General features: G+C 34.1%; 1 long non-coding RNA gene across 1 annotated transcript in view; it reads left to right on the top strand.

The window, feature by feature from the left end:
• Positions 1 to 24,324, top strand: part of LOC103221313 (uncharacterized) — a 349,435-nt gene that overhangs the window by 280,567 nt on the left and 44,544 nt on the right. Inside the window, exons 13-15 of the long non-coding RNA XR_012095553.1 lie at positions 11,755 to 11,825; positions 19,992 to 20,155; positions 21,782 to 21,844. This is a non-coding gene — a long non-coding RNA (uncharacterized lncRNA). The remainder of the gene's footprint in view (positions 1 to 11,754; positions 11,826 to 19,991; positions 20,156 to 21,781; positions 21,845 to 24,324) is intronic.

The following is a 24,324-nucleotide window of genomic DNA, read 5'->3' as shown; positions in this document are numbered from 1 at the left end:
CAGTTTGTTGATATAATGGATTACATTACTTGATTTTCCAACATTGAACTAGCCTTGCATGAGAGATAAATCCCACTCGGTGGTGGTGTGTAATTATTTTTGCCCATTGTTGGATTTGATTTTGCTTGTTAAAGATTTTTGTATCTATGTTCATGAAAGACTCAGGTCTGTAGTTTTCTAATAATGTCTTTGTTTGATTTTGGTATGAGGGTAATGCTAGACTTACAGAATGAGTTATGAAGTATTCTCTCTTCTCTAATGAAGCAACATCATTGTCTGGGTAAATACCCAGGGTTTGTCGTCTCACACCAAGAATATTAATGACACTGACACACACACGGAATGGGTTAAGGTGCGGAAAGTTTAACAGGCAGAAGAAAGAAGAGAGGAGAGCAGCTCTCTCTTTTGCAACAGAGACATGTCCGAAAAAGGAAAACGCAGCAGATTGCAGCAGATTTTATAGGCAGACTTGAGGAGGCAATATCTGATTTACATAGGCCGTACAGATTGGTTTGAACAGTTGTGACATTTACATAGCATGGGGAAAGCTGGTCCACCCACCTTAATCTTATTAAGCAAATGGGCTTTCCACTTGGCCAAGGTCATCTTGTCTGCTCCTTGTTGTACACGTGGCTGACAAAGAGAAGATGGAGCCACCATATTGATCATGCCTAGTCCCAGGTGCATTTTTTCCTATTGGCATAACTGCAGGCATTTACCTGTGCAAGCTTCCAGCTTTTTTATGTCTGCAGCTCGATATTACAGGTGCTCTTTGTTAGAAAAAAAATGATTTTGGGGCTGCTTTTCATTAAAAGTTAAACCTTACTGAGGACTACCCTCAGTAACTGCCCTCACTTCCTTACCCTCACTGCCTACATAATTTCTTTTTCACTTCTTTATCACTGTCTTTAAAAAGATATTGTAGATAATTGGCATAATGTCTTCTTACATATATGTAGGAATTTACTAGCGAATTCATTTGGGCCTAGTACTTTCTGTTTTAGAAAGTTATTAATTATTGATTCCATTTTTAAAATAAATAATATGTCTATCAAGACTGTGTAATTTTTCTTTGGAAGTGTGTGTCTTAAAAGAGTTGTTCCATTTAATTAAATTTGTAGGCACAAAGTTGTTCATAATATTCTTTTATTATTCTTTATTAAAAACTTTTAGGTTCGGGTTTGCATGTGCAGGTTTGCTATATAGGTAAACTGTGTGTCGTGGAGGTTTGGTGAAAAAAATTATTTCATCACCCAGGTGATAAGTATAGTGTCTAATAGGTGGTTTTTCAATCCTTAGCCTCCTCCCAGCCTCCACCCTGAGGCCCTGGTGTTCCCTTCTTTTTATCCGTATGTACTCAATGTTTAGCTTCCACTTATAAGTGAGAACATGCTGTGTTTGGTTTTCTGTTTTGTGTTAGTAGGCTTAGGATAATGGTCTCCAGTTCCATCTACGTCACTGCAAAAGACACAATTTCATTCTTTTTATGGTTGTGTGGTATTTCATGTTTTATATATATATATATACACACACACACACATACACACAACATTTTTTTTTTTAATCCAGCCTAGCATTGATGGGCATTCATGTTGATTCTGTCTTTGCTATTGTGAATAGTGCTGTAATGAACATACGCATGCATGTGTCTTCATGGTATAATAATAATTATATTCCTTTGGGAATATATACCCAATAATGGAATTGCTGGGTCAAATGGTAATTCTGCTTCATGTTCTTTGAGAAATCACCAAACTGCTTTTCACAATGACTGACTAAGAGTTTGCATTCCCGCTGGCAGTTAATAAGTGCTCCCATTTCTCTGCAAGCTCATCAGCACCTGTTATTTTTTGACTTTTTAATGTTAATAATAGTCATTTTGAATGATGTGAGAGGGTATGTCATTGTAGTTTTTATTTGTATTTCTTTAATGATTAGTGATATTGAGCATGTTTTCAGATGCTTTTTGGTCACATGAATGTCTTCTTTTGCCCATATTCTTTGCCAGCTTTTTAATGGAGTTGTTTGTATTTTGTTCGTAAATTTGTTTAAGTTCCTTATAGAGTCTGAATTTAATCTAATCTTTTAATCAAATTTGTGGGCATAGAGTTGTTCACGTTTTTTTTAATTATTCTTTTACTGTCCATGGTAACTGTAGTGATATCCCCACTTTTATTTCTGATAGGAAAGATTTGTGTCATTTTTTTCCCTTTATTAGCCAAAGTAGAAGTGTATTGACTTTATTTATCTTTTCAAATATCAAGTTTTTGGTTTTGTTGATTTTCTCTGTAGATTTATTATTTTTGATTCAATTCATTTCTGCTCTAATATTTTTTATTTCTTCTTCTTAATTTTAAAATAGTTTGTTCTTCTTTTGTTAGTTTCCTGATGTGGAAGCTTAGATTATTGATTTTAGATCTTTCTTCATTTCTAATATATGCATCAAATCTTGTAAGTTTCTGCCATAGCATTGCTTTCTTAACTGCATACCATGGATTTTAATATGTTGTATTTTTATTTTTATTTAATTGAAAATATATTCTAATTTATCTTGAGATTTCTTCTTTGGCCCATGCATTATTTAGAAGTTTGTTATTTAGTCTTCAGGTACTGGAGGATCTTTCAGCTATATTTCTGCTGTTAATTTTTAGCTTAATTTCATTGTGGTCTGAGAACAGACATTGTATGACTTTTATTTGTTTTAAATTGTTAAAGTGTATTTTATGGCCCAAAACGTGATCTATTTTGGTGAATGTTCTATGTGAACTTGAAAATAATGTGTAACCTGCTATTGTTCGATGAGGTAGTCTATCGATGTCAATTATATACAGTGGATTGACAGTGCTGTTGAGTTTTGATACCTACTGATTTTTATTTCAACTGTGGAATTAATGATTGTGTAGTTGCTGGGGATATGTCCACTTCTGATAGAGGATTGTTAAATGTTTCCAGCTATAACAGTAGATTCATCTATTTCTCCTTACAGTTGTTGTATCCGTTTTGCCTCATGTATTCATGCTCTGTTGTTATGCACATATACATTAAGGATTATTACGTCTTCTTGAAATGTTAATCTCTTTATCATTATGTAACACCCCTCTTTGAAAACTGGCTTTCTGAAGATAAGGGTTTAAGAGGAGGAGAGATTTCAGGGGTAGATGAAATAATGAGTTTAGCATTACACATGTGTAATTTGAGCTGCTTTAGGTGCATACTGGTAGAAATGTCAGATAAACAGTTGGATATTTGTGTTTGAAGCTCTAATAAGAGGTCAGATATGAAGATATAGATCAGTGGTTCTCATATCCTAGTGCACATCAAAGCACCAGGAGATCTTGTTAAAATAGAACTTTCAGAGTCCCATTTCCTCCAATGTTGATTTCTGAGGATCATCCTTAACAATTGAAAAGTAGTTTCATCAGCCAAACTGGAGTTATTTTGAAAAATATTTTGGAGAAAATATCAACATATAGAAACATAACATTGTTGAGATTGTGAGAATAAAAGAGTTTACTTATGCAAAGTGGAAAATTATCATAGCTAAAACTAGAACAGCAATAAAGAGGATAAACATTGAACAGACTAGCTGAGAAAGATGATCCCTCAAAGGCAACTGGAAATTTGGGGGAAGAGAAAGTTCTGAGGAACACCAAGAGCTTGGGAAGGAGTCGTGAAAGTCACTCTTGACTTCTGCGAGTGAAAAATGAAAACTAGTGCCAGATACAGCAGATAATTCAAGAATGACATCTACCTAAAATGTAATTTGGTTTATCAATAAGCCATTTGTAAGGCCAATTTTCAACTAAGACAAGGTAACGGAGGGAGTGTTTTAAGAAATTTATTCATAATAAACAAGAAAAGAGAGAAGAATCAAATAGACGTAATAAAAAATGATAAAGGGGATATCACCACCTACCCCACAGAAATACAAACTACCATCAGAGAATACTATAAATACCTCTATGCAAATAAACTAGAAAATCTAGAAGAAATGGATAATTTCCTGGACACGTACACTCTTCCAAGACTAAACCAGGAAGAAGTTGAATCCCTGAATAGACCAATAGCAGGCTCTGAAATTGAGGCAATAATTAATAGCCTACCAACCAAAAAAAGTCCAGGACCAGATGGATTCACAGCTGAATTCTACCAGAGGTACAAGGAGGAGTTGGTACCATTCCTTCTGAAACTATTCCAATCAATAGAAAAAGAGGGAATCCTCCCTAACTCATTTTATGAGGCCAACATCATCCTGATACCAAAGCCTGGCAGAGACACAACAAAAAAAAGAGAATTTCAGACCGATATCCCTGATGAACATCGATGCAAAAATCCTCAATAAAATACTGGCAAACCGGATTCAGCAGCACATCAAAAAGCTTATCCACCACGATTAAGTGGGCTTCATCCCTGGGATGCAAGGCTGGTTCAACATTCACAAATCAATAAACGCAATCCAGCATATCAACAGTACCAAAGACAAGAACCACATGATTATCTCAATAGATGCAGAAAAGGCTTTTGACAAAATTCAACAGCCCTTCATGCTAAAAACGCTCAATAAATTCGGTATTGATGGAACATACCTCAAAATAATAAGAGCTATTTATGACAAACCCACAGCCAATATCATACTGAATGGGCAAAAACTGGAAAAATTCCCTTTGAAAACTGGCACAAGACAGGGATGCCCTCTCTCACCACTCCTATTCAACATAGTGTTGGAAGTTCTGGCTAGGGCAATCAGGCAAGAGAAAGAAATCAAGGGTATTCAGTTAGGAAAAGAAGAAGTCAAATTGTCCTTGTTTGCAGATGACATGATTGTATATTTAGATAACCCCATTGTCTCAGCCCAAAATCTTCTAAAGCTGATAAGCAACTTCAGCAAAGTCTCAGGATACAAAATTAATGTGCAAAAATCACAAGCATTCTTATACACCAGTAACAGACAAACAGAGAACCAAATCATGAATGAACTTCCATTCACAATTGCTTCAAAGAGAATAAAATACCTAGGAATCCAACTTACAAGGGATGTAAAGGACCTCTTCAAGGAGAACTACAAACCACTGCTCAGTGAAATAAAAGAGGACACAAACAAATGGAAGAATATACCATGCTCATGGATAGGAAGAATCAATATCGTGAAAATGGCCATACTGCCCAAGGTAATTTATAGATTCAATGCCATCCCCATCAAGCTACCAACGAGTTTCTTCACAGAATTGGAAAAATCTGCTTTAAAGTTCATATGGAACCAAAAAAGAGCCCGCATCTCCAAGACAATCCTAAGTCAAAAGAACAAAGCTGGAGGCATCATGCTACCTGACTTCAAACTATACTACAAGGCTAGAGTAACCAAAACAGCATGGTACTGGTACCAAAACAGAGATATAGACCAATGGAACAGAACAGAGTCCTCAGAAATAATACCACACATCCACAGCCATCTGATCTTTGACAAACCTGAGAGAAACAAGAAATGGGGAAAGGATTCCCTATTTAATAAATGGTGCTGGGAAAATTGGCTAGCCATAAGTAGAAAGCTGAAACTGGATCCTTTCCTTACTCCTTATATGAAAATTAATTCAAGATGGATTAGAGACTTAAATGTTAGACCTAATACCATAAAAACCCTAGAAGAAAACCTAGGACATTCAGGACATAGGCATGGGCAAGGACTTCATGTCTAAAACACCAAAAGCAACGGCAGTAAAAGCCAAAATTGACAAATGGGATCTAATTAAACTAAAGAGCTTCTGCACAGCAAAAGAAACTACCATCAGAGTGAACAGGCAACCTACAGAATGGGAGAAAAGTTTTGCAATCTACTCATCTGACAAAGGGCTAATATCCAGAACCTACAAAGAACTCCAACAAATTTACAAGAAAAAAACAACCCCATCAAAAAGTGGGCAAAGGATATGAACAGACATTTCTCAAAAGAAGACATGCATACAGCCAACAGACACATGAAAAAATGCTCTTCATCACTGGCCATCAGAGAAATGCAAATCAAAGCCACAATGAGATACCATCTCACACCAGTTAGAATGGCAATCATTAAAAAGTCAGGAAACAACAGGTGCTGGAGAGGATGTGGAGAAATAGGAACACTTTTACACTGTTGGTGGGATTGTAAACTAGTTCAACCATTATGGAAAACAGTATGGCGATTCCTCAAGGATCTAGAACTAGATGTACCATATGACCCAGCCATCCCATTACTGGGTATATACCCAAAGGATTATAAATCATACTGCTATAAAGACACATGCACACATATGTTTATTGCGGCACTATTCACAATAGCAAAGACTTGGAATCAACCCAAATGTCCATCAGTGACAGAGTGGATTAAGAAAATGTGGCACATATACACTATGGAATACTATGCAGCCATAACAAAGGATGAGTTTGCGTCCTTTGTAAGGACATGGATGCAGCTGGAAACCATCATTCTTAGCAAACTATCACAAGAACAGAAAACCAAACACCGCATGTTCTCACTCATAGGTGGGAACTGAACAATGAGATCACTTGGACTTGGGAAGGGGAACATCACACACTGGAGCCTATTATGGGGAGGGGGGAGGGGGGAGGGATTGCATTGGGAGTTATACCTGTTGTAAATGATGAGTTGATGGGCGCTGACGAGTTGATTGGTGCAGCACACCAACATGGCACAAGTATACATATGTAAGAAACCTGCACGTTATGCACATGTACCCTAGAACTTAAAGTATAATAATAATAATTAAAAAAAGATAAAAAATAGAAATTTATTCATTTATTCATCTATTTTTGTTGATTTCTTATCATAAGTCAGGCTTTATTCTACCCACTGGGAATGTACCTTGAACAGGAAAAAAAAAAAAAAAAGAATTTACATTCATATGACAGAGAATTAACAACAATAACAAAAGGTAAATACATAGTGACTTGTATGGTGACCAGTGCTATAAAGACTAATAAAGCAGGAAAAAATGTAGTGCCAAGAGAAGAATAATTAATATTTTATGTAGGGTAGTCACAGATGCATCTCTAGTAAGATGGGATTTGCAGTGAGATAAAGGAAGCGTAGAAATAAGCCATACATAAATCTGAAAAAAAGAGCATGATAAGGAAAAAAAAAAAAAAAAAAAAAAAAAAAACAGCAAAATGTAAAGGCCCTGTAAAGGCCCTGTGTTGTATGGATATGTGAACTGTTTCAACATCAGCAAAGAGATGAGCATGGGTGAAAATAGAGTGGTAGGAGATAGGATAGAATGATAGTAGGGTTCTAGAGCATGCAAGGTCTTTCAGGACTTTGCAAGTTATTTGACTTTTAATCTGAATAAAAGTTTTGCAAAGAGGAGTAAAATTATATGCCTTATGTCTTAATATGATCAATCTGAATATTGGTTGAGAGTAGACTATAAAGAGTTAAGAGCAAATAAAGGGTTTCCATATAAAATTTATTAAAATTTCAGTGAGAGGTGGTGGTTGGGACCAAGAGGATCAAAAGAAGTAGTAAGAAGCTACTGAAATTGTTGTGTATACTGAAGGCAGCACCACATTCATTCAATGGTGAACAGGATGAATATTGTGAAATGATAACTTCAAGAATAATTCCCAATATTTAAGCCTAAGAAGCCAAAAGGGTTGAATGATTATTTACTTAAATAATGGGGATGACTATGATGGGGACGGGAGTGGATTAGATACTCAGTATTTGAAATGTTATGTTTAAGGAAACTGTTTAAACACCCAAGTAGTATTGTTAAAAACAAAATTAAATATATGAGTCTAGGGTTCAAGGAAGAGTTAGGGCTGGGGATATACATTTGGGAGCCATTATCATATAGACACCATGAGTTTGGATCAAGTCACCTAAAATGTTAGCAAAAAGAGAGAAGAATAAAGGTCCATGAACTGAGACCTGGGCCACTTTAGAAGTTAAGTAGTTGAATCTTACGCTATTTCACTTTTTAATTTTTTGAGGAACCTCGTAACTGTTCTCTATAGTGGTTGCACTAATTTACATTCTTATCTATGTTAAGTGAAATAAGTCAGGCACAGAAAGACATGTTCTCAATTATTTGTAGAATCTAAAAATATGTATAAAAAAATTAAACTCATGGATATAGAGTGTAGAAGGATCGTTACCAGAGGCTGGGAGGCGTACCAGGGAGCTGGGTGGCAAGGAGGTGGCAATGGTTAATAGGTACCAAAAACAGAAAGAATGAATAATACCTACAATTTGATAGCACAACAGGGTGATTATAGTCAGTAATAACTTAACTGTACATTTTAAAATAACTTAAAAAGTGTAATTGGATTGCTTGTAACTCAAAGGATAAATACTTGAGAGGATGGATACCCCATTCCCTCTGACATACTTACACCACATTGCATGCCTTATCAAAATATCTTAAGTGCCCCACAAATAAATACACCTACCATGTACCAACAAAATTCAAAAATTAGAAAAAAATTAATGAAAAAGAAGTTAAGTAGTTGATCAAGGAGACAGAAAAAGAGACTGAGAGGATACGGTCAGAGATATAGGAAAAGACTTTGAGCTACTGGGCTATTCCTAATAGCACACACATATTTTGATATTTCTTCCATTTAAAAACTCATACTAATTTCATGTTTTCTTCCAGTTCTCCTCATATTTTCCCCATCTCTGTAAGTAACACTTCCTGAAAGTATAGTCTTTTCTCCCTGTTTCCTGTTTATATCTTACCATTCCCTCATGGGCTTACTTTAAGTGGGCTTTTAGTCCAAAAATCTATCACAAATGTACATTCCAAGTTCTTAAATAATCTACCAAGCCCCAGAGATCTGGCTTTCTTTTTTTAAAGTTTCTTTGAGTCAGGGTCTTACCTGCCACCCAGGCTAGAGAGCAGAGGCCAAATGATGGCTCACTGCAGCCTCAAACTTCTTGACTCAAGCAATCCTCCTGCCTCAGCCTCCCAAAGTACTGGGGCTACAGGTATGAGCCACCTTGCCTGGCCTGTTACTTCTTTGATATTGTGCCCTTGTTCTGATTTATTTGTCCTCAGCCACATTGCCTTTTTTTTTTTTTTTTTTTTTTTTTTTTTTTTTTTTTTTTTTTTTGAGACGGAGTCTCCCTTTGTTGCCTAGACTGGAGTGACGGGAGTTCAATGGCGCGATCTCGGCTCACTGCAATCTCCACCTCCCAGGTTCACAACATTCTCCTGCCTCAGTCTCCTGAGTAGCTGGGACTACAGGCGCCCGCCACCTCGCCTGGCTAATTTTTTGTAATTTTAGTAGAGACGGGATTTCACCGTATTAGCCAGGATGGTCTCGATCTCCTCACCTCATGATCCGTCCGCCTTGGCCTCCCAAAATGTTGGGATTACAGGTGTGAACCCACATTGCCTTTCTTAATGTTTCTCCCTGATGTAATTATTACACATGGTATGACTTTCTCGGAACATAACATCTACCCCATGAATATATACACCTACTATACACCCGTAACAATTGAAAATAATAATTAACTTAAAAAAAAATTGAGCATGTTCTTGAATGAGAACTTCTATAATTGCTCTTCCCTCTTCCTGGAAAGTTATTCTCTCAGGTGTCCACATGATGTAATTTATATTTTTTTCAGGCCTTTACTCATTTTCTCAGTGAGATTCTACCTGGTCACTCTATTTAAAATTGCCAACATTATTTTCTCTTTAATCAATTTATACACCATATATTTTACTTAATACTCCTTGCTTATTGTTTTTTTCAGCCAAAAATAGAAAGTGAATTCCATATTTTCTATCTCTAGAACAGTGACTGACATAATTATCACTCAATACATTGTTGCTGACAAATACATAATGAATATAACCTCTTTCTTTTGCATGACCAGCATCTTCTGCTTTTCTAGATCATTCCTATCAGCATAGAAACATGATTTTAATATTACTCATCTTTTAAAAAATATAACCCTTTAACTTCCCATGGTTACCACTGATTTTTCCTGATCCTATAATAGCAAAACTTAATCTAAAATGTATATCTTTATAATTGCTATTTCCTCTTCCTAACGTCTCTTCCATGCCGTATGTGACTAAAATCAGCCTTCCAATTGCACCTGTCCACTTGTCTCTCGTGACTTTTTCATTGCCAAAGAACATTCACATCTTCATTCTCTTTGTATTCAAACCACAGCAGTATTCAATATAATTGGACATTCCCTACTTCTTGACACACACTCTCCTGGCTTTTAAGATGACATATTTATACTTGCTGTCTCAGGTTTTGCTGGTTTGTACCAGTCTGTCTTCTGTATGCCTGATAGGCATAACCTACTTTATAATCTTGTTTTTCACCTTCAGAGAGGTATAGGAAAATGAATTTTCAGATTCCTTTTAATCAGAGGAGACTCATAGTTGGCACACTACAAAATTATAGAAATATGTTCAAATGTGTTATAGGCTAAAATATGAAAAATGTTCACCATACCTTCCCAGGTATAATTTATTAGTAAATATTATCTGCTTTACCTTCAAAATATATTTTATATCAATTTGTCTGTTTATCTTTTTTTTTAATTATTATACTTTGAGTTCTAGGGTACATGTGCATAACGTGCAGGTTTGTTACATATAGGTGCTGGAGAGGATGTGGAGAAATAGGAACACTTTTACACTGTTGGTGGGATTGTAAACTAGTTCCACCATTATGGAAAACAGTATGGCGATTCCTCAAGGATCTAGAACTAGATGTACCATATGACCCAGCCATCCCATTACTGGGTATATACCCAAAGGATTATAAATCATGCTGCTATAAAGACACACGCACACGTATGTTTATTGCGGCACTATTCACAATAGCAAAGACTTGTCTGTTTATCTTTACTGCTTAGTTCAAGCTACCTTCATCTTTTATGTGGAATATTGAAATAGCTATGCGATCTTTTGTGGCCACATTTGCCCCTGTTCCATACATTTCCACACAGTCCTAGAATGGTCTTTTAAAAAATATATTGATAATAGCGAGAGTGGTGGCTTGTGCCCATGATCCCAGCTACTGGGGAGGCTGGGCTGGGTGGATCACTTGAGGCAAGACCAGCATGGGCAACATAACAAGACCTCATTGCTAACAAAAATTAAAAATAGCTGGGCATGGGGATGCATGACTATATTCCTAGCCACTTGGTAGACTGAGACAGGAGGATCATTGAAGCCTAGGAGTTGAGGCTGCAGTGAGCTACGATTGTGCCACTGCACTCCAGTTTGCATGACAAGGTGAGACGGTCTCAGATAGATAGATAGATAGATAGATAGATAGATAGATAGATAGAGAGACAGACAGATATAAATAGGTATTCAACCACTCAGAATACACAGTGGTATTCCACTGCACTTCTACTAAGTCTAAATCCTTACCATGATATACAAGGTTCTAGAAGATCTGGTTCTCTTAACTTGGTATCAGTCTCAAGAAACTCCTATAATTTGCCTATCAAGGATTTTCATGCCCTAAATCTTTGCTTTATTTTTCCCGTTGCTGCAAGATTCTACTCCTGACAATACCCCTATGAAAACATAAGGCTAATTCCTTGTTATCATTCAGTTCTCATCTTAAAAGTACTTTCTCATATAAACCTTGCCTAATCAAAATAATTAGCCTCTCTTTCATCAGCCCATCGTGTTATTCTATCACTCTGTTTTATTTTATTTTTTCTTCATGGGACTTAAATTGTTGTATTTTGGTATTTTTCTGTTCTCTTCACTCTAGAATGAAAGCCAAGCATATTCCATCATTTCCTAGAACCCAGATAGAGCACATACAGGAACTAGCAAAATAAGGTAAATTTTTAGTTTTAATTCAAAGATAACATTTAGTTGAGGAATGAAGTGAAAATTCTCCTTTCTCTTTTTTGGAACGTGGGTATGGTTAGCAGCCTCCAAGATGACTCCTAAAGATCCCTACCACTTAGTATTTATACTCTTATGTAATTATTTCCCCTTGAGGGTGGCTGATTTAATGACTTGTTTCTAATAAACAAAATATTACAAAAGTGATGGGCTGTCATTTCTGATTAGGTTACAAAAGACTGTGGTCTGGTTTGGGTGCCTTGTCTTACACTCTCATTCTCTCATTCACTTGTTCTGAGGGAATCAAACTACAGTGTTTTAAGGTGCTCATATGTCAAAGAACTGATGTTTTCAGCCAGGATCCAGCAAGGACCTGAGGTCATCCAAAAGGCATGTGAGTTTGGAAGAAATCTTTCCCCAGTTGAGATCTGAGATAATTGCAACACTGGAGTGCAATTTCCTGAGAGATATTGAGCCAGAACCACCACACTGAGGAAAACAAGATTCTTAACCTGAGAGAACTGTGAGATGATAAACATTTTGTTTTAAACCAATATATTTTAGAAAATTTATCACACAATGATAGATAACAAATACATACAATGGAAACATCTTTGGTATTCTAGACTTGGGTAGGGTGGTTAGTAGGATATTTTCTTTAGTCAGAAGTCAGAATAAGTAAAGGAAATTAACAATCAATAGTTCAGAGAAGGCCGTAAGATAGAAACTTGCTAAGGAAACACTGTACCTATCTTTATATATAGAGAGATGTAATTTTAGTAGATTATGTAATATATTTAGTAGAGATGTAATATATATATATATCTTTCAGGTTCTCCTTCTCCAGCCACTTACTAAGCTATAATGATAATAAAGGGACAAAGAGACTGGGAATTGAACATCAATCATAATGAAATGGCTCCATAATTCAAAGACAAAAAAACCCGTGGTTTCCTTTTTGGATTTAAAGAAGCAATAAACATTTACCAAATAAACCAATAAACAATAATATACTTTTACATAGCCTAAGATAAAAGCCATTTGTCTATATTAGGGTTCTGATAAAAATATACAATTCTCACTCACAAAAAGATTTTATCACGGGATCAGGAGCAACTACAGGTGTTTATTTCCAGTCAGAATAACTGAAAAATTTCAACTGGACTTCCAATGTTTATATAAACCTGGTTGCTTCTACAGAAAAGTAAATAGTTTAATTACCCTTTGCCACGATTCCTGTTTGGAAAGTTAGCTTTCTGAAAGTATTGATGGGTGTATATTTCAGGGACATTAAATTATGAAACAGAAAATTACATGACTTGTCAGTTCATTATGCTAAAAAGATTTAAAAGGCAAATCAGATTTTATAAATCATAGCAAATGTACACACTGAAGGATTCAACACATCTTTAGAACACTTCAAGTATATGAGGAGAAAAAATGTAACTTTATTCTTGAGCTGATTCAGCAAAGTAGAAATAATTTTGACATTTGTAGTTTCTAGATGAGGATTAATGTAAGAATAAAAATTCTTTCAGGAAGTGTGTGTTTGTGATTTAAAAGTTTATGTTGAACAGTTTGAAAGTATGAAGACTACTTTTGCGACCAAGAAAAGAAAATGAACTGAATTGAACTGAATGACTAAATCAACAAATAGTAAACCTCTGCTCATATTATTAATATAGACTTTCCTCTCATATTACTGTTAAGCACAGAAATAGCATCATATCATGCAATCTGAGAAACTTCCATGCCTGGAGTCAACACCAATTAAGATTGGGTGGCTGGTAGAGTGGAGATGGTAGTCGTAGAGCTGACAGAATTTTGGTGTTAGCATTTGCTCATAGGCTGTTTTTTGACAACTTTTTAAAAGGCAGTTATTCTGTGTCAAATATAATTTCCAGTTTAAATTAAAAATAAAGGCCTAGGATATAATGGTAACCATGCAAGTATCTTGATTTTGTATTTTTTATTCATTTTTATTTTTGAAAATAATTATATAACCTTTTATTGTATGAAACATGTAAGTTGGGTGGTTTATGCATTTTGTCATATATTGACTGACATTTAAGTATATGTAGATTTATTAAATTGAGGATTATATCATAATTTGCATTCTATCAGTAATATTTCAACTCAGTTGCTCTTTGTGATTAGTGAACAGAAAGTTTACATTTAATGTTATAAATTTAAAACTATCTTTTATTGGTATAAATATCTGAGGGTAAGCAAGGTAAGTAAAAATGTAAATATCAAGTTTGTCAATGTGAATTAATTACTGTAAATTATATAATGTTTAAAACACATTTTAAGACTAAAAAAATTGCATAAGAAGAAATAATTAATTTTTATATACTTCTATCATGTACTTAAAAATATTTAGACTTTTGTTCAATGACAATGATTACAATTTTATTTTCAGTATTAGGGTCTATGTAGAAGTTAACAATGTCATCATCTGTCATAAAATGAAGGGAATTCATCATGTTGTTATAGGACTAAAAATGCAACTTTCTGTACCATATTTTATTTTTTGCAATTCATACTTTGTTTATAATTGCATTTGGTTTTTAATTTTTTGGCATTTCTCATATTTTGTCTCTGGGTTAGATTGTTTTTTGTAGATCTGAGTTAAATTCATCATTTAGGAAGAGAATATTACCTAGAAAGATTAAAGCAGCACCTTAAGCCATTGAGAGATACTGTAATAGTACTAAGACAAAATATTTTAAAAGATGAAAGTTCCTATAAAGTAAAATTGTACCTACAGTCAGGATAGAGTGAGAATTGTGCTTCCAGGAATTACTGCATAAACATTAGTTGAAAAGGATTTCCCTGTGGTTTAGCATTATTATATTACATGAAATATGAAGCTTTTACATTTTCTTTGGAGTCATCTGTCATTGGCCATGTTATACCAAGAATTTGAGGATATTGTGTTCTAAAGGTGTTAGTTGTTCCTTGGACCCACTTTTCTACCTTGTGGGACTCATTGAGTATCAAATCATTCTTGCAGATTTTTCTAACATAAAAAAAATCACTGCTTTTAAAGACTTCAGGTTATTTCATTATCTTCCTTGAGTATCTGAAACATTCTAACCCATTTGAATGATGCTAACTTTGAACATGAGTCAGTCTTCTTTAAAAATCCACTTGTAATAATTTCTTGTGACTCTCCACCGACTGAATACAACAAGTTTAGTGAAAAACATTTAGTTCTAGAATTTTATGGTGCTGAACTGAATCACTCAGTATTGGATATATTTAGTAGAAGAAAGGACTAAAGACTATAATCCAGGAAAAATATGTCATTCGAAGACAGGACATGAAAATCCTATGGTTATTAGAATTTGCTACCTACATACAGTTTTCCCTCACAGAGTGGTAAAGACCTCCAGCAGGATTCTGCCATGCTATTTTTATTTCCAATTGAAATGTCATAAATAATATTATTCATCTAAGTATTCCTGTATTCATATATATTTTAAATTTAAAAACTGTTATTTATTCAAATCCCAGAGACAATAAAAGGATAGATACAGAGTTTTGGTTTTTAGAGGTCCATTATATAAATGTCATCCTTAATTTCATTTCCACTAATGCACATATTCAGTCCAAACTTCTGATGGGTCGATGAGTTTACAAGAAGGCCTCTCTATTAGAGATAACTTTAGTCATGTTTTTGATAGAATGTCGCTAGGAAATTACTATAGTTACAGGTTTCACTGGCTGTAGGGATGCCTGTGTATGTTATTTCTTTTTGTGTATGAGGTCTGAAAATTTTGCTTACATTGTTGACATTTTTCAGTTCTGCCATACAAATCCTCGATGCAACATTTCATAATTGGTTTTCATCATTTTTAGGATGCCTTGTGGTTGTTTTCAGAACTGATGACAACAGCTACACAATGTATCTTTGCATAAGAATACACTTGTATAATAAGTTATATATTTTTTAGAGAAATTGCATGTATCTACCTTACAAACTTTCTCATTCATTCATTTTCTTTCTTCTTAATATGTTCCATAAAGCAAATTTCTAACATTATTATAATCAAAATAATTATTGAAATAATAAATACTTTCACATATCATAAAGATTACCTTACTCTGCAGCTACAAAATATGTAGCTCATTAATATTTAAACAATCACAATTTTCTATTAACATTATAGCAATTTGTCTACTACTAGATCAGGAATTAGCTATTTTATGTAAAATGTCTTTGTAAGGCAAAACAATAGTATTGTATATACTTTTCTAAATATTGTCAAATTTGATTTTGCTTAAATTTAAGAGTACATGTGACACTTTGTTTGAAGAATAAGTTGGTTTTAAGTTTATACCAAACAAAAGAATGTCTTTTGTTTTGCAAAATCTGAAACTTTGATCTTTCTAATTGTGACTTCTTATAAATATGTTTTATATAAATATTCTATGAATTGGTTATTAACAAGGTAAAGATAGATATGTAAGCTGATTCTTAAACATTAATTCGCTGAAGATAAACTTTTTTAAAATCGTGTTTTCACTCATACGTGGGAATTGAACAATGAGATCACTTGGACACAGGAAGGGGAACATCACACATCGGGGCCTATTGTGGGGAGGGGGGAAGGGGGAAGGATAGCATTAGGGTATATACCTAATGTAAATGACGAGTTAATGGGTGCAGCACACCAACATGGCACATGTATACATATGTAACAAACCTGCACATTGTGCACATGTGCCCTAGAACTTAAAGTATATAAAAAAATTTTTAACACATGTTATCAAAAAGGAGCTGAAATATCTCAGGCATAAAAGACATCTCTGGAGGTCATTATTCTGTTTCCAGAAAGTACTACAACTAAATTATCTCTGACAGATTGATATATTTTCTGCATTTATAGCTCTCTGGAGAGAGGTTCTATATATTTAACAATTCTCATTGTGAGGGATATTTTAAGTATTTCAAATTTAAAGTGCTCATGTTTCAGATTCAGATTATTATTATATCATCAACATTATTTTGGTTCTGGCTTCAGTAAAAAGGTGAAAAACATTTTTCCATCTTCTGACAATATTTCATATTTATAAAATTATTATTAAGTTATACCTCAGCTTTTTTCATTTATATTTTAAATCCTTTTATTATCTCGTCATAATCATCTTTGACTGTTTATCAGAAATGGTTCTCTTTTGCACATTGACTACTATTTTATAGATCACATACAAGTTAATATAAATCATGCCTGTAAATTTCAGCCTGCTTATTTTTTATCATCTAGTCAGATATCAGCTAGATATATTGTTACTAAGTTTGGAGAGCCTTGGGATAAGCTAGTTTCAAAACTGGCTGTTAGCATCCCTCAGTTGTGTTTTAGGAGCTGAAGACACCCTTAAAAAAGGGAGGCAGTTATATTTCATGAGCATTAAAAATAAACTTAAATTCTCATCAAATTAGTGAATATGTTTGGAACAGTGTGAATTACGTATGTGCTACATGAAGTATACAGAATTCATTTGAAGTATGAAGTCTGGCCTTACCTCAAAAGGCAGTCATTCAATTAAGTAGTTAAACATGAGCCACTGTAAGAAGTTTGTTTGATACTTAGAGAGAGAAAGGCAATGTGTATTAAAATTCCACGACCATTATCTCAGGAGTGTTGTGTTATTATTGGCTGGGGGCCTGCTGGAAAGCTAGAAATGTACCTAAAATGTGGCAGGTGGTTAATTAGGGCATATGATTAAATATATATAAATTTGTTAAAGCGTTCACTTATGGTAAACTATACCTCAATTAAAAAAAAAATGCACAAAGAAAATAAATAATGACTGGAAATATGAGCCTCTAAAATCAAAGTTACAATAGCAGATGTTCAAATTTGCAGAGCTGATTGTCAACTGGACTGATTGCAATAGAATCAAGTCTCACTAGCTCATTGGAAGTAGGATTTGTTAAGGAAATGATGGTTAATGATTTTTCAGCATAATAACAGCCCAGTTAATGTGTAGGTGCAAGTGTGTATCCATTGGTGTATGTTTTTACATGCATATTTTTATTGTAAAATTAATATCTTTATTGAAAACAAGAAAGCACAGAAAATATGAAATTAAGAAAAGATGAACATAATTCAGTTCAAAATTATATTCAACAATGCATTATTTCAAATTTTTTTATCTTAATCCATTTGCTTGAAAGCATTGATATATGCTCCAAATTTCCTCCCAGATTCCACTTGGGAAAATATTTAGTATATTGGATTATGAAATAATTTATCTGTATCTATATTATTAGTAAAGTTCTTAAAATTTACAGCCTGTTACTGTCTATGTGATTAATGATGATGTTCACATGATTAAAATCCAAAGATAAAATATGATTATATTTTAGGGGTGAAAGTTAGGAAGCAAAATAGCATATTAATACATTTGACTAAAGTATTCATTTGGATAATCAAGGTCAAATACTTCAAAAATAATAATTTTAAAGTGAGTACTTTCAAAAAAATAAATTAGTGAAAATGATTTACTTTGTTTCTTAAAAAGAATTATTGAAAAAAATTCTACCATCAACAAATAGTTGTTCTATGCCTAGTTTGTTTTTATCACTGAATAAGACAGAGCCTTTGACCTCAAATTTTTTCCTGCATCACCATTAGCTGTTAGGTTTACCTATACAAACCTTTATTTATTCAACATATATAAAATAATTAGTATGCAGTAGATGTTATTCTAAGTACTTGGTAGATATGAACAAATTTAATAATCAAAACAACTCTAAGAAGTAATTAGTACTATCATCTCCATTTTATTACTCAGGAAACCAAAGCACAAAGAGAGAGAGAAAATAAAGAGAAAGAAAGAAGAAAAAGGAAGAAATACGAAGACAGAAAGAAAGACAGAAAGAAAGACAGAAAGAAAGACAGAAAGACAGAACGAAAGACAGACAGAAAGAAGAAAAAGAGAAAGAAAGAAAGAAAAGAAAGAGAGAGAGAGAAAGAAAGAAAGAAAGAAAGAAAGAAAGAAAGAAAGAAAGAAAGAAAGAAAGAAAGAAAGAAAGAAAGAAAGAGGAAGGAAGGAAGGAAGGAAGGAAGGAAGGAAGGAAGGAAGGAAGGAAGGAAGGAAGGAAGGAAGGAAAGAAGGGAGGGAGGGAGGGAGGGAGGGAGGGAAATGAAAAAAGAAAAAAGGAAGGAAGGAAAAGAAGCACATAGAAAGTGGTATGTAGACCTGCCATTTCAATCTATACCTTTGCCTCCTGTGCTTCTATACCTCCTGAGTTTAATATATACTTCTTTATTTTATACAGTTTTAATATATAAATGCTAATCTTTCTTTGATATAATTTTATCATAGATAAAATTAGCTTGCTTTCAAAATATTCTGGTCCATAATTTTATAAGTTCACCTCTAGATCATGAGTAACCCTCAACCTACCATCTCCTCTTTTTGGACATGTTTGGTATTTGTATCCCTCTATTTCTTGGTCTCTAAATATCTCTTCTTTTATTCAAGTGTTACCTTTCCTACAACAGAACCCTTTTCTTAAAAAGAAAGAATTATGAGTTAGTGTAATATATAAAATAGAGACATTAGATGAAGAAGGACAAAATAAATATTCTCCGAAAAGTTATTTGAGGTGGCTTAGTGAAGTTGAAAAAGCATAGTTGTTGGTATCACATAGAAATAAATGTACCTTTGAGCAAATCTATAAACCTCCCTAAACTAGCTTTTACAAACAAAATTGTGTCCATTATAGGAATTGAAGCTAACAATTTCACAAAATCAAGGCAGTAAATTGATGGACCTCAGAATCTAAGGCACGGGTCGGAGGAAACCAAAGCACAAAGAGAGAGACAGAGAGAGAGAGAGAAAGGAAAAAGACAGAAAAGAAGCAGAGGAGAGGGGAAGGGAGGGGAGGGGAGGGGAGGGAAGGGAAGGGGAGGGAAGGGGAGGGAAGGGGAGGGAAGGGGAGGGAAGGGGAGGGAAGGGAAGGGAAGGGAAGGGAAGGGAAGGGAAGGGAAGGGAAGGGAAGGGAAGGGAAGGGAAGGGAAGGGAAAGGAAGGGAGAAAGGAGAGAGGGAGGGAAGAAAGGAAGGAATGATTAGAGGAAACTCAGAGGTTATTCTCTCTGTATCTCCAGTTTCCATTTTATTGATTTTGCTTTCTCCAGACAGGCTTCCTTTGTATATCATCTTGCATGATAAAGTGCAGAGAGCTCCATCAGAGAAATGCAGTTAAAAAGCCGATAGATACCACCATACACCTAAAAGAACTGTGAACAGATGACAGAAAAACAAAACAAAGCAAAACAGAACCTGAGAATTTGAATTGCTGGTGAGGATATTGAGCAAGTGGAACTCCTATACTTTGCTGGAAGGAATGGAAAGTGGTACAGGAAATTTGGAAAAGAGTTTGACTGTTGTATATAAAATTAAATACATACTTACGTTACAAACTAGGAATCTCATTCCTAGATATCTTCCTAAGAAAATTACAAACATTATGTTCATACAATGACTTAGGCACTAATGTTCACAGTAGCTTTTTTCATAATAACCCCAAACAAAAACCAATGTAAACATTCACCTACAGGTGAATGGATAAATAGAAATAAATCTATGCAATAATACATATTACTCAACAATGAAAAGGAAATCACTACTGATAGGTGAAACACAGTGGACTGAGTAATGCCCTCCCTTCTTTGCAAAGATGTCCATGTCTTAATCCCTAGAACCTGCGATGTTACCTTATCTGGAAAATTAGAAGTTGTAGATGTGATTAGTGATTTTTAGCTGGGTACATCAACCTGGATTATCTGGGTGGGCCTGATGTAATCACAGGGGTTCTTATAAGAGGGAGGCAGGAAATCAGAGAGACGAAAAAGGTGTGGAGAAATATATGACAACAGAAACAATGATAACAATGATTAAAATGACACAACCAGGAGCCAAGGAATGCTACAAGCATCTGAAATCTGAAGGGAGCAAATAATGGATACTCTCCTGGAGCCTCCAGAAGAAACCAGCCTCCTGACACCTTGATTTCAGCAAAAGTATTTTAAATTTCTGACCTAGAACTGTAAAAAATATATATAAATAAATTTGTGTTGTTTTATGCCAGTAATTTTGTGATATTTTGTTACAACAGCAATAGGAAATTAATATATCCAACAATGCAGATGAATCTCCAAAGCATCATGCTAAATGAAAGAGAACTTGTTGCTGGATAAAATGAAATTGCGTGTTGTATTTTGCAAATGCACATAGAAGTATTCATTCTGACAAAATCGAATCCAAGTTAAAAAGTAAAATATCCATCATATTTTTCCCCCCTCTACTACGATTATCCATGCCTTCTACTTTTATTTTAAACTTCATTTCCAAAATTTATGTACCAATTTTTCATTCTGCAGTTAAATGCTGTATTGAATCTTGTAGTAAGAGAATGTCACCTATATTTGAGATTTATTTTATTCTCTTTCCCTCTTTCTGCTCAGACTTTACTTCTTTAAACATCTTTCTTCTCTAGTAATTTTTTACCACATTAGCCTAGTATGATTTTTCAGTTTGCTAATGCACAAAGAAAACCCATTGAGGTTTAAAAATATTATCTTAGTAATTTATTTTTTCTAAAAAAAAAGAAACAGATTTGTACTTAAAATATTTCCTATAAGGATTGACACTGGTGCTTGTTCTTGGGCCATTTATCGGATAATCAAGCATCATGACCTTGGGGAACAAGCAAGGTAGCCTGCCAGAGTATTCCACAATCAAAAAGAGTTGATTTCCTTTCATCAGATTTTGCCCATTAAAGAGATTTATAGATTTCATAATCTTAAATAGCATAAAAAATTCCAATACTTAGTAATGAGATACATCAAGACTATGACAGTCATCTGAACACACAGATGTTTGCTGGTAAAAATGAATCAAAAAAAATTTTTTTTATTTTTTTCAGTTCACAGACAAGATGCTGATTTACAAATGGGAATGTTTCCTACCTGCTTATATTTCTATTACAGTAAGTGTTTTATTTTGTTATATAATAACTAGAATATTTTTGCCAAAAAGTAAACACAATCAGTCTCTTCAAAGTAAAAGTGAAGTTTTGACAGTGAGTGCAAAAGTAACGATTTGTTGAAAAAAAGTTGTGTTATACAGAATTTCAAATACATAAGTCTAGAAACTTTTCTAATACTTTGTAATTTTTTGGAAAAAAATCAAGCATATCACTTATTTAAAGGTACATAAAGTTAAATTTAAAAAGCACACAAACTAACCTTAGTTTTTGGGATTTCCTAAATTGTTTTAAAATAATCTAAAAGAAAATGTTAAGTGGGCTTTTAAAGTATATTACATAAAAATATTTAACCCATTACTGTGCAAGAACAACTGACTGAAATAAATGAGGATTTAAATTTTCTAGTCAAATATCTGTAGATATTTGTATAGTTATTGGTTGGGAGTTAGAAAAAGTAGTGTGATCCTTTAAAATTTCCCTCTTCATGAAGCTCTAAGATAGATTTTGTACATTTTCAAAGTATAAAAATAATTATTTAGAAATTTCTAAATTATCTTAAATGCCTAACAACAACAACAAATCTAAAAGAATTTCAGGAAGACACTAATAATAATTAACACCTCTAGGTATCCTTAGTTTCTACTTTGGAAACATCACTTTGATGCTCTCAGTCTATTCTTTTATTACTATTTATGTTTTTTTTTTTGTATTTATAAACCACACTATTATAAAGTTGTATATTACTTTAAAAACCCGTCAGTATGCATGGCACTAAGCTAATACATGATGTAAATTTACACTAAATAATCTAGTTTTCTTATGAGATTTATGTGTAAACCTTGTATCTTTTTTACCCTAACAGTTCCTAGAGTGGACAGTTTAGAAAAATAGAAATATGTTTAGAAAAATAGAAAATTTTCGCCTGGGTGCAGTTGGTCATGCCTTGTAAACCCAACAGTTTGGGAGGCTGAGGTGGAAGATCATTTGAGTCCAGGAGTTCGAGACCAGCTTGAGCAACATACTGAGACCCCGTTTCTAAAAACAAAGCAAAACAAAACAACAAACAAAAGAATTAGCTGGGCATTGTGGCACACATCTGTAATCCCATCTACTTGGGAGGCTGAGGTGAGATGATTGCTTGAGCAGTGAGGTTGCAGTGAGCCGAGATTGCACCACTGCACTCCAGCCTGGGTGACAGAGCAAGACCTTGTCTCAAAAAGAAATTTTTTTAAAAAAAAGGAAAATAGAAGATATTGGAAAGCCAATTAGGATGAAAATACTTGTTTATATTTCTCCAATAATCCTCCCACCTTTTGGGGTATATTGTTTTTCTTTCAGTTATAAACTCTGCTGGGGAATCTTACACTGTCGAATTAATCTGTAGTATGTTTGTTTGTAGGGAGTGAAAAAGACATAGGAATTCAATCAGGGTTGTATCAATGTATTTTATGAAATGACTAGAGTTTAAAAAGAAGATTAGCCAATGATTTTCTGCTGAAAATAGGTAGAAATTTGTCTAATTCACACCAGATGACTTTATAGATAGTCTCTAACTCCTTGTTCTCAAACATTGACATTCTGTTTGTCTTGGTAACCAGTTCCTCTTTCTATTTGTGTTTAGTTTCAGCAATTGTGCTTGTATCTTCTTGTAAAACAAATCTCATTTGATTACTAGACCAAATCAGCCTATTTGTGTACAGAACCCCAAGGGACTAGAATTTAATCCCTTGAGTACTTAACATTCTTGTGAGTCAGGAGCAAAGCTAAAGTAAATTGATGATCAGAGGCACCAATGCCTAAATTCGTGGGTAGAGCTGACAGATACACTCTTCGTTCTATCAAAAGCTTGTAGACACATTTTTCCCCAATAACCTCCAAGAGGGAACACAATTTAAAATGCCAATAGAAGCATTTTGAACCATTAGAAAGAATGAATTTATGATCTGTATTAATTCTTAAAAATCATAAATTTAAATGAATGATGCTCGGTTGGAATTTCTACTTCTTTGGCTTACTGTGGTACAAAAAGACAGTATCATTCTCTCTATGGCCTCTTCACTGCACAGTCTCATCTGTGTGCTTTTGATTTTTCTTTCTCAAATTCTCCAGCTATTGTCTGTAACAGCACAAGTTGTCTTATTAGCAAATCTTCACTTGCAGTTTTATATTGTGCTTGGATTTTTCTGTAGGTCTACATTCATATTTATTCAATCTGTTTTCTCTCTCGAATTAGCAAAAAAGTCAGAACCATTGATGGCCCAATAGAAACAGCATTGTAGAGTTGGCATTTACTACCCATAAGGAAAGGAACCAAAGTAAACAGTGGCCATAAATTCAAATAGGCCAAAGTAAGCAAAAGCAAAGCCAGAATAAGCCAGTAAGAGGTAAAGTCAGGATAATAGGAAACCTATGTATGGGTAGAGCTAAAATAGATGAAAGGAGGTAAGTTTGGAAGCATTCCATGAGCTTACAGGCAATTA

This window comes from Chlorocebus sabaeus, chromosome 15, assembly GCF_047675955.1.
Source record: "Chlorocebus sabaeus isolate Y175 chromosome 15, mChlSab1.0.hap1, whole genome shotgun sequence".
Classification (NCBI taxonomy): Eukaryota; Metazoa; Chordata; class Mammalia; order Primates; family Cercopithecidae; genus Chlorocebus; species Chlorocebus sabaeus.
The sequence above is the reverse complement of the archived record's forward strand: the minus strand, read 5'-3'. Positions and strand labels throughout refer to the sequence as shown.